The sequence below is a fragment of the Miniopterus natalensis genome, chromosome 3, assembly GCF_054644295.1.
Source record: "Miniopterus natalensis isolate mMinNat1 chromosome 3, mMinNat1.hap1, whole genome shotgun sequence".
NCBI classification, from domain to species: domain Eukaryota; kingdom Metazoa; phylum Chordata; class Mammalia; order Chiroptera; family Miniopteridae; genus Miniopterus; species Miniopterus natalensis.
The window spans coordinates 11,922,011-11,931,929 of record NC_142083.1 but is presented as its reverse complement, the minus strand read 5'-3'; positions in this window follow the sequence as shown (position 1 = coordinate 11,931,929).

The following is a 9,919-nucleotide window of genomic DNA, read 5'->3' as shown; positions in this document are numbered from 1 at the left end:
AGTTCAACAAACCGTGTTTCTGCTCGTCGGGCTCTCCTCCAAGCAAGGGTGCTGGGACTCACCTCCTTGCATCTTCAGCTCCGCCATCCTCAGTACGTGTCGTCCCAGGTCTTTCTGGAGGACGTCGCAGTTCCACCCATCAGGAGGCAAAGAGGGTGGGGGTCCCTGGCAGAGGCTTTTATGGGCCCGCCCGTCACTCCTGACTGCTGCGGAAGCTGGGAAACTACCCTGTTGTGTGTGTCCAGGAAGAAGAGGGAACAGGTTTGGCGAATACGTAGCATTTTCTCCCACGAGAACCAAATTCATACTGGAATTTAATATATAATCAGGGTGGCATTTATATCAATGGAGAAAGATGAATTATACCATAAGTGATACTGGGGAACTAGATGGCTTTCTCAAAACAAGTTGGATCCCCAATTCACTCCTTACACAAAATAAATTACAAGTGAATCAAATTTATTTGTTTTTTAATGTTTTAATTGGTTTTTAGAGAGGAAGGGAGAGGGAGAGAGAAACATCGATGGGTTGCCTCCCACATGCACCCCAATGGGATCAAACCCGAAACCTGGGTGTGTGCCCTGCCTGGGAGTCGAACCCTCCACCTTCTGGTGTACAGATCGGAGCTCCAACCAACGGAACCCCACCGGCCAGGGCACAGTTGAATCAGAAAGAGAAGACCAGAACTATTAGGAACAGGAGAAAAGGGAAGGCCTTTTATACATAAGCAGGCCTGCCTGGAGGAGTCCAGGACGTGCAGGCCGAGACTGGTGCATCTGCCCACATTCAGCCAGCTCGGGTGTCACTGAGAGCGCAGCACCCGCCCCGGCTGTGCCCTCGGTGTCCCCTGCAGCTCTGGCTTTTCTAGTTTTATATTCTGAGGCTAATGCTCAGTACGGTCGGCCCTCCTGCTGCCGGAGGGGCGAGTCCAATTAAAGCTGGCCATGAGCTCCTGGCTTCCGCGACAAGCCGTGAGTTCGTCGTTGGCCGACCTGGTGCCCCAACCACTCTCCTCAAGGCTCCCCGGAGAGTTAACAGAAGCCGGCCACCTCCGCAATCCTCCTAGCTGCCAAAACCCCACCACTTTCAAGAGCCCTGCCTCCTCCCTAGCCCAGCCCCTTGTACCCAACCCCAGGTGAGATCCTAGCGACCTTGGCGCTGGAGGCCGCCAGGGGTTAGCACTGCCCCCGCTTCCATCAGCAAGGAGGCGCCTGGTGGCCCCGGCCTGGACTGAGCCAGTCTGCAGTCCCTCCTTGAGGGCCACCTTTCTACAGCCACCCCCGGTGCCAGCTAGTTTAGGTCCCCCAAAAGCGGACCCCGAGGCAAGGATTTGGCTGCGTGTAGTTCACCTGCGAGGTGACAGGAAGTGGGGGAGCGGAGAAAGATGGGGGGCAGAGACTCAGTAAAGGCGGGTCAAAGAGAAGGTAACGCGGAAGCCAACCGGAGCTCCATCCCGCCCGAGGACCGTGGGGCTGCCGGCCGAGGGCTGGGGCGCCTGGCCTGCTTACCCCCGTTTCCCATTCCTTTTTGGTCGGGAATTGCTCTGAGCCTGATACCCTATTACTTCCCAGCCACCCCGGGAAGCCCGCCCTTGCCTGAGCGGGGCAAGTTCCGTGACACCCCAAAACGATCGGGGGGAGGAGCAGGAAGGCCAGGCACAGGCTGGATGCGGTCGGCACGAGCAGCCCCGTCCTCTGTGGGCAGGACACCAAGAGCACCCGCTGCGGGAGGAACGAGATGGCAGCCCTGTCCCTGTCCCTGTCCCTGTCCCTGTCCCTGTCCCTGTCCCTGTCCCTCGCGGGCGACCTCACGCAGCGCGGCGTTGCCCACGGCTCAGGAAGCCGCAGCTGATGGGCTTGCGGGGACCGCGCACCGGCCCGGCCTCTGCGGGGGGCAGTCGGATGGTGGCTGTCCATAGTGAAGATGCGCATCCTTTCCCATATTCACCGTCTGAGACAGTGGCCCCTAGCCACGAGTGCCTGCTTAAATTTACAGTTAGATTAATTTTTATTTTCTTTTATTTAAGCTTCACTTCCTCGGTCTCAGCAGGCACAGCTCAGGGGCTCCCCAGCCACACGTGGCCTGTGGCTGCCCTCCCTGACGGCACGGGCGCAGGAAACTCCCGTTACTGCAGAAGGTCCCGGTGAGTGCTGTCTGGCGTCCCAGCACCTTTAATCTTCCTCACCCAAGAGCGGCCTCCAAGCAGCACTATCAGCATCACCTGGGAGCGTGTCAGAAATGCAGAATCTCGGGCTCCTCCCAAGAACTAGGGAACCCACGCCGCATTGCAGCAAGATCCCTGGCCACGCGCACGCCCAGGAAGGCTTCAAAGCGCTGCACTGGTCCCCGGTGACATCGGCATCATCGCCAGGCCCGAGAAGCTCCTTCAGCTCTTCTTCCCCCGCACCTGGCGAAGGTGTCCCTTGAACAACTCATGTACTTAAGGGTGGAATTGATTTCTTTTAAAGGTATAGAAACTTAAACAGGTTTACTAATTATTCCTAAAAGATGGCTTCGCAGTTGCAAGGTATTATACATGAGACACTCAGAAGTGAACACGGTTAAGCGGTGAGGTTGAGTAGATAACAAACAGTACATGGGTACTTGGCTCAGAATAAAATTTCCAGTAACGGCATCACATACAAAATTAACACTGGGCCCTCTCGAAAATTTAGATAGAATGGAAAATGACGTCCTCTTGAAATGTGTTAGAAGATTCAAAAAGTAATGACGAAACCACTGATCCAGGTGTTTCTGCCACCCAACAATTTTTTGCAAAAGGCTTACCTTTCGCAAACTTGCGCGCTGCAAATCACAGGCCTTACAGGGGAAGTGCTGAAGCAGGTCACTGAGAGCCTGTGCAGATCTGGAGCAAGACATTTTCTTAAAGGCATAAGTCAGTGTGAAATACTGGCATAGTAACATGTGATAAATTCAACTCCTACTGAAGAAATACTACAATAGGATTAGAATCTTACCCTTAAAAAAAAAATGCTGAAAGTCGCTTAATGGAAGGAGGTATAGAAAATGGGTGGGACTCCTGGGATATGGCAACACAAACAAAATGCACAAAGATGGTGAAAACTGAGTCTTAAGTTCATCCAAGACAGAGCACGTAACCAAGTTGAGCCAAATGGAAGAAGAGGGTGTGGGGAAAAAAAAAAAAAAAAAGCAAGGTACCAAAGATTATCTTTAGTACGTTCCCCTTCACTTAAACAGGAAGGTCATATAAGAAAATGCACAAAGAGGAGGGGGGATGGCGACAGGGAGGGAGCGACGCTTCTCTGAGTGTCCTTCCCGTGTAGCTCGGACTGATATTCAGAGATCTGCCTCACACATCCAAAAAATAAATTATTAAAACCAGTCAGGATGGGAGGAGAGCCCAAAATGGGATACAAACAGTAACAAATTAGCAAATTAAATAAATATACTACAAATACACAAGAACTCACCTGAGTATCTTTGGGAAACAGTATATTCACTGGATACTGAAAGGCTAAAGGCAAAAAGAACTGTTTCCAGTGACTATACACTAGTAAATCTGTTTCTCAGAGGGGTGTGGGAAATTCCAGAAATACACTAATACTGAAGGAATAAGTGAATGCATTGTGCATAGGGCCAGGTTTCTCACTCTCAGAGAAACATTACACATGAGGAAGGAGGGTGGCTAGAAGGAACCTGTGGTGTTCCGTTGGAATCAACAGTATTGGTATTAAAATCATTGGTATTTAATATATATCTAGTACAGGCCCCGGTACATTTAGATGTGTGCGTACGCGTGGGTTGGTATAATACATACACTTCCTCACTCCTTCTGCTAAGAAGACCTAGAAGCAGTGGCACTCTGGTGACAGTGAGCACATCTAGAACCTAGATCTTGGATTCTAAACCCCATTCTCTGGTAAAGGGAGTCAGGTCTACTTTGGAAAAATACAAGATGACCACGGCCTACTGCGCCAGAAAACAAGAAGGTGCTTGAGGTACTTGGGAAAGAATGGGAACACGTCAGAGAAACTCAGGAACCAACGCGAAGGAGTTTCCAATAGACAAAGCGGAAACAAATTGAGCAGAAAAATTAATAATAATAGTATTGGATATGAACTCAGAGTAAAATAAATGTTCATGAGTCCTTACTGATGTAAATAATGGAATGAATGAATGAATAAATAAATTAAATAAATAAATAAATAATAAATGAAACTGTATCTCTCCCTTACCAAAAAAATTCCAGCTAATAAACATAGAAGGAATGGGAGAAATGAGAAATCAGTAGGCAGACATTCCCACAATAATTGTTGCAAGCCTAATCAACGGATGGATGCTAAAATCAGTTGTGTTTGAGGAGAAATAGGGTATTTCATAGTCCCAAAGTGTCTCTTCGAGATATTTGGCAATTACATAGAGGAAAATTATAACTTTATCGTGGAGAAGCCTGCAGACTCCACCTCATATATTTGATTAAGGGCTAATATCCAAAATATGTAAATAATTCCTGCAACACAGTAGCAAAAAACCCCACAACAATCCAATTCAAAAATGGGGAGAAGTCACGAAAAGGCATTTCTCTGAAGAAAATATGCAGCTAACCGGTAAGCACACGAAAAGATGCTGGACATTGTTAGTCTTCAGAGAAATGCAAATAAAAACCACAGTAAGATACCACTTCACACTCATTAGCATGGCTATGATTTAAAAAACAAAGAACAACACTCCCCCCCCCCCCAAAAAAAAAAGAAAATACCAGATGTTGGCAAGGCTCTGGAGAAGCTGGAGCCCTCAGGTATTGCTGGTGGGAGTGGTGGAAGCAGAACCTGGCCAGCAAATGACCAGCAAAAAGCGGGCGCTCACCTGCTCCTCTGGCAGAGAGGCAGGTGCGGGTAAGAGCCAGTGTCCGCCCGTTCTCGCCTGCTCCCCTCTGCTCCTTGAATCCCTTCAGACGTTTCTATTTTTGGAGTTCTTGTGACCTTAATTCTGACCAGTTTCTGAACAAAATCAATGGCCTTGCAGACAAACAAAAAAGAACCCCTGCTTGTACATTTTGCATGTTATTAAGCAATATTTGGACTTTGTCAACTTGAAATAATTTTAAGATTAATTTAACAATATTTTTATATGCAGTTTGGGTTTGGGGAGGCTAAGATTAGTAGAATCAGTAAAGCATGAGTGAAAATTCACTGGCAGAATTTTTAAACATTTAATTATTTTATAGACATTGGCAAAAGGGACTTTTTCCCGGTTCAATTCCAAGTTACAAATAAGATCAGAGAAACAGTTTGATGTCATTACCATTTGACTGAAACATAAACAGTATCATATTTGCACCCAGAAAAAAAAACTAATAGACTGACTCTATGGTAGGCAGAATGCCCCTTCCCAGAGATGTCCCCCCCCGACCCCCCCCCCACCTGTGGACATGCTGTTACCTCGCAAGCGAGAATTAGGGCCGCAGCTGGGATGGTTTGCTAGGGAGCCTGGCTTATCCAGGTGGGCCCTGTATAATCACGGGCGTCCTTGCAAGCGAAAGAGGGGACGCAGTGCCTGAGTGGCTCGTCCTGGGAACACTCCCCTGGCCATTGCTGCTTCGGAAGACGAGAGGCGGCCCCAGCTCAGGGATTCAGGCAGCCGGGAGAGGGCTGTAAAAGGTAAGAAAACAGATTCTTCTCCAGGGCCTTGAAGGAGCACAGCCCCGCCGACACCTTCATTTTAGCTCGTTGAGATCCATTACAAACTTACAACCTCCAGGATTATAAAATAATAAATCTGTGTTTTTGTAAGCCACTAAATTTGTAGTAATTTGTTGCAGCTGCAATGGGAAACTAGTACAGAAACTTTACTAATAAATCATGTAATTAAGAACTTTGGGCACAAGGTGGCGATAGACTACCAGGTTTCTCACCAAAAAAAGTCCCTTCAGTTTTATACTAAAGACAATTCTACAATTTCCTTCTAATAATTTTTTTAAATCGTCTCATCACATTTGCATCTAAGTTTTCACCATTATTGTTGGCAGTTTCCTTAAATTGGCCTTGATGAATTTTTTATTTGATTTAAATTTTAATTCGGTTTTTAATTTTTAATTTAATCTGGCAATGACTTTTGTTTAAAAATCCAGAATGATGAATTACAAATGAAAAGAAGCCACTAGAATATGTGTCACAGGCATAGAACTTTGTCTGTTCCAAGTGCCATAACAGGCACCTGATAAATAACTGTTAAATGATCGAACATCTCATGTCCTCTTGGCATATAAACATTGTCAAGTCTTTTCTAACATTAACCTGAATAATCTGGAACTTGAAGAAAATCCTTCTGCCCAAGAGTTTTTAATTTAGCACTATTCATGGAGCACTGGTTCATTTGAATGTGCTTGCAGTGCATTCTTCCCTGTGCTAGAAATGAAACAGCCATTCCTTGTTCCCTCGGCCCTCCCGGCCCTCCACCAGGTGTGCCCAGTTCTGACACAGCACCCCCAGACCTGCTACTCTCCTCCCAGTGAGGGGCGTGACTTGGGAGCGTGTGTGCTCAGGTTGCCAGGACCAGAAGGGAACGGCCTTGGGAGGCAGGGTTTGTGGGCGCTCTGTGTATCTCATTGTACCTCCCAGTGGTCTCGGGTGCTTGGCACCTGCTGACCCCTCTGCCCTGGGGCATTAGGCCCTCTCCCCTGGCTTGTCCAGCTCTCCAAGGGGCAGTGAGAAAGTGTCCCCTTGGGAGAGTTCTTCCCAGTATAGTCCTTCAGCAGACACCCTGTAAATCCTGATTCGTCTCTATTCCTGCAGGACTGTGTTCTCTCCCTTTTCACATTGTTTTATAGTTCGTTGCGTAAAGAGGCACCAGATTATAATTTCCCTGTAGAAAAAATTGTAGTTGGGGGTTTTTTGTATCTTCAACACCCAGCCAATACTGGGAACAAAGTGTAAGTGTTTCTGAAGGCGGGAGTCGTCCCACTGATGGGCTCAGACTACGGGTGGATAAAATAACTGTTGCTGATTTCTTAATATTTACGTATGGGTGTGTCCACATATGTTCAATCCAGAGGCAAGAAGTGATCAGGATTACATTTATCATTTGGGCATAATTTCCTTTTACAAACTCTTAGAATAGTTAATACAATGAGACTCAAAATCAATGCTGTCTATTTTATTTTTTAAAGATAAGAAAGGAATTTGAATGCAAATTATAATGTTTTTCTTCAAAGAGAAATGATTTGCCACTTTTTAATTTGATAAAGCTCTTTATGCTTCAAATATGGACTCAGGCTTTTAATATTAATAAACCTCATAGAGCAGGAATCAAATCCTCAACCTTTCATGAATTAATTATCACAACTTTAAAGCTTCACTTTTACAAAGCAAGTCATAAAGAGCAAAATGGGTTTTCCAAATCACGTCTTCTTCTGGTATTAAGTCATATGATTAAATGAAATGTTATGTATATTAAATTGAGAATTAATACTATAATTTAAAGTTTCCTATTCCTTGTTACTGTATCATTTCAGCTATACATTTTTGCATTCAGTATAATAACTAATTATTTTTAATCAACTCTCATTCTTATCAAAGTGCTATATTTGAGTAGCATAAATGATCATATGTTGCTAAAAGTAATTTTTACAAAACCATAGCCCCTTCTGTTCACCTTCCTACCCCCACTATCCACCAAGCAACCAATTTCAAGTTTGTTGGCTATTTTCCCTGATTTTACTTTCTTATTTCTAAATAATATGTATACACGTATATATATACTCCTATCCCTTGACTGATCTGACTAGATTTACCTGTTCATTTCCAATTACAGATAATAAGGATTTTAACTCATTTGTGTGCCCTTTCTCCACCATCTTCTCAATAAAATTATATCTCAAATATCTGCCAAATCTATATTCAGTGTTTTCCTAATTTTGACTGTATGTCTGTATTTTGGGCCAAGTAGCATGATTATATACTCTCTTTTCCGTAATTTGTTTTTTTCTAGAGTTAATCATTGCCTCACTTTAAAAACAATCTCTTCATTTTCTTTGAACATCTGACTAAATATTCCCACAAACTCAGCGGCTCTGTAGAATTAAATTTTATAAAAACATGTTAGATGATTGAAGAATGACCTAGCGCCTCCCCCTGCGTCTGGGTAGTTCACTGGGCCTGTGGACTTCCATTCCCGCCGCCCTGGGATTCCCTGCCCCGGGGGTCCCCTGCTCCCTCGGTCCCCGCACCCCAGCATCTCACTGTCCTTTACAGTTGAGCCCTGGGTGTGTGTGTGTGTGTGCGCGTGCGCACACATCCTGAAATAGCTTCCTAAGAAAGGAGATTGGGAGGTACATTTAAAAACTAATTTTCCCTTGGAAGTGCCAAGGTCCGGCTCCATCGTTGGCCACCTCGAGTGCAGGAAATCAGTGGTCACCTCTCCCCACCCTCCTCTTCACCCCACCAAGTGCTTTCGGAGCCTCCTCTTTCTCCCCAGGCTTTGACATTTCAAGCTAAGGAGCCTTGAGTGTTTCGTCTTTGTCTCTTGTTCTCTGGGCTGGATGCTCAGCAGGCCTTTCTGAGAGGAGGCTCCGTTCCTCAGCTCTGGACAGTTCTCTCGCGCTGGCTTATTGACGCTTTTCTCGACCGCCCTTTCCTGCTTTCTCTGGAGCTCGTCTTCTTTAGCCGTCCAGCCTCCTGCGCGGATCCCTCGTTTCTTAAAATTTCTCTCCCATTGTCCAGTTATTTGCCACTTTGCTCAACAGTGTGGATTCCCTAGTTCACTCACTTTGCTACTGAGCTTTTTATTTCTGCCATCCAAATTTATTTTCCTATGTTTTTGCCTTTATTCTCTGAATGCTCTTTTTTTTTAAATATATCTTTATTGACTTCAGAGAGAGGAAGGGCGAGGGAGAGAGAGAGAGAAACATCAATGATGAGTCATTACTGATCGGCTGCCTCCTGCAGGCCCCCGACTGGGGATCGAGCCCACAACCCAGGCATGTGCCCTGACCGGGAATCGAACCCCGATCGCCTGGATCCTAGGCTGATGCTCAACCACTGAGCCACGCCCGGCCTGGCTGAATATTCTTTTTAAATCTACCATTTTCTTCCTGTCTTATGTGTACAATACATTCTTTTAATTCTGAGAACAGTAATGGCTTTTTTCTAGTTTTCTCCCTCCATAGTTTGAGTTTCCTCTGAGTTTCTTTAAAAAAAACACACAAGGCTTATTGGGAGCCTATTTTATATGCCATAAAACTCCCGCGTTTCCAGTGTCTTAATTCACTGATGTTTAGTATATTTACTGAGTCATTCAACCATCACTGCAATTCAGTTTTAGGATATCTCCAGCCCCCTGAAAAGGTCTCGTGTGCCCGTTTGGTCGCCTGCATTCCCCGCTGCTCCCAGTCTGGCCGTGATCTGCTCTCTGTCTCTACATTTGCCTCTCCCAGACATTTCCTATAAATAGGATCGCGCGACGTGTGCTCTTCTGCGTCTGCTTCCTCTCACTCCCCACGATTGTTCAGAGGCCCCCCTGTTACACCACGAGCCGGGCGCCCAGCCCTTTTTAGGGTTGCAGGGCACGCTGTTGTGTCACTCACCCGTCGGCTAGACGTTTGGGCTGTTTACACTTCAGAGAAATTATAAGCATGTCTTTGTTATTTTAATATTTTATTTTGAACTCTGTGTTCTCCCCCAAATGTGTGACACCCTGCCAGCCTGCTTGTTTAGAAAGGAAGGCCAGAGGAGTTACTGGGGAGCCGTACGTGTGTGGTGGTGGGAGGGGGGACGTGGGGGCCGGATGGTCGTTCTCTGGGGAAATCCTCACGTCGGGTCGCTGTTTTCCACTCTTGTCTCTTGGGCTGGTGCCGTTTTCCAGAGGAGACACTTCGGTGTTTTCTCTGGAGGGTATAATCCTAGCTTCCAGTGTCCCATGAGTGGAGAGAAAGGAGAAA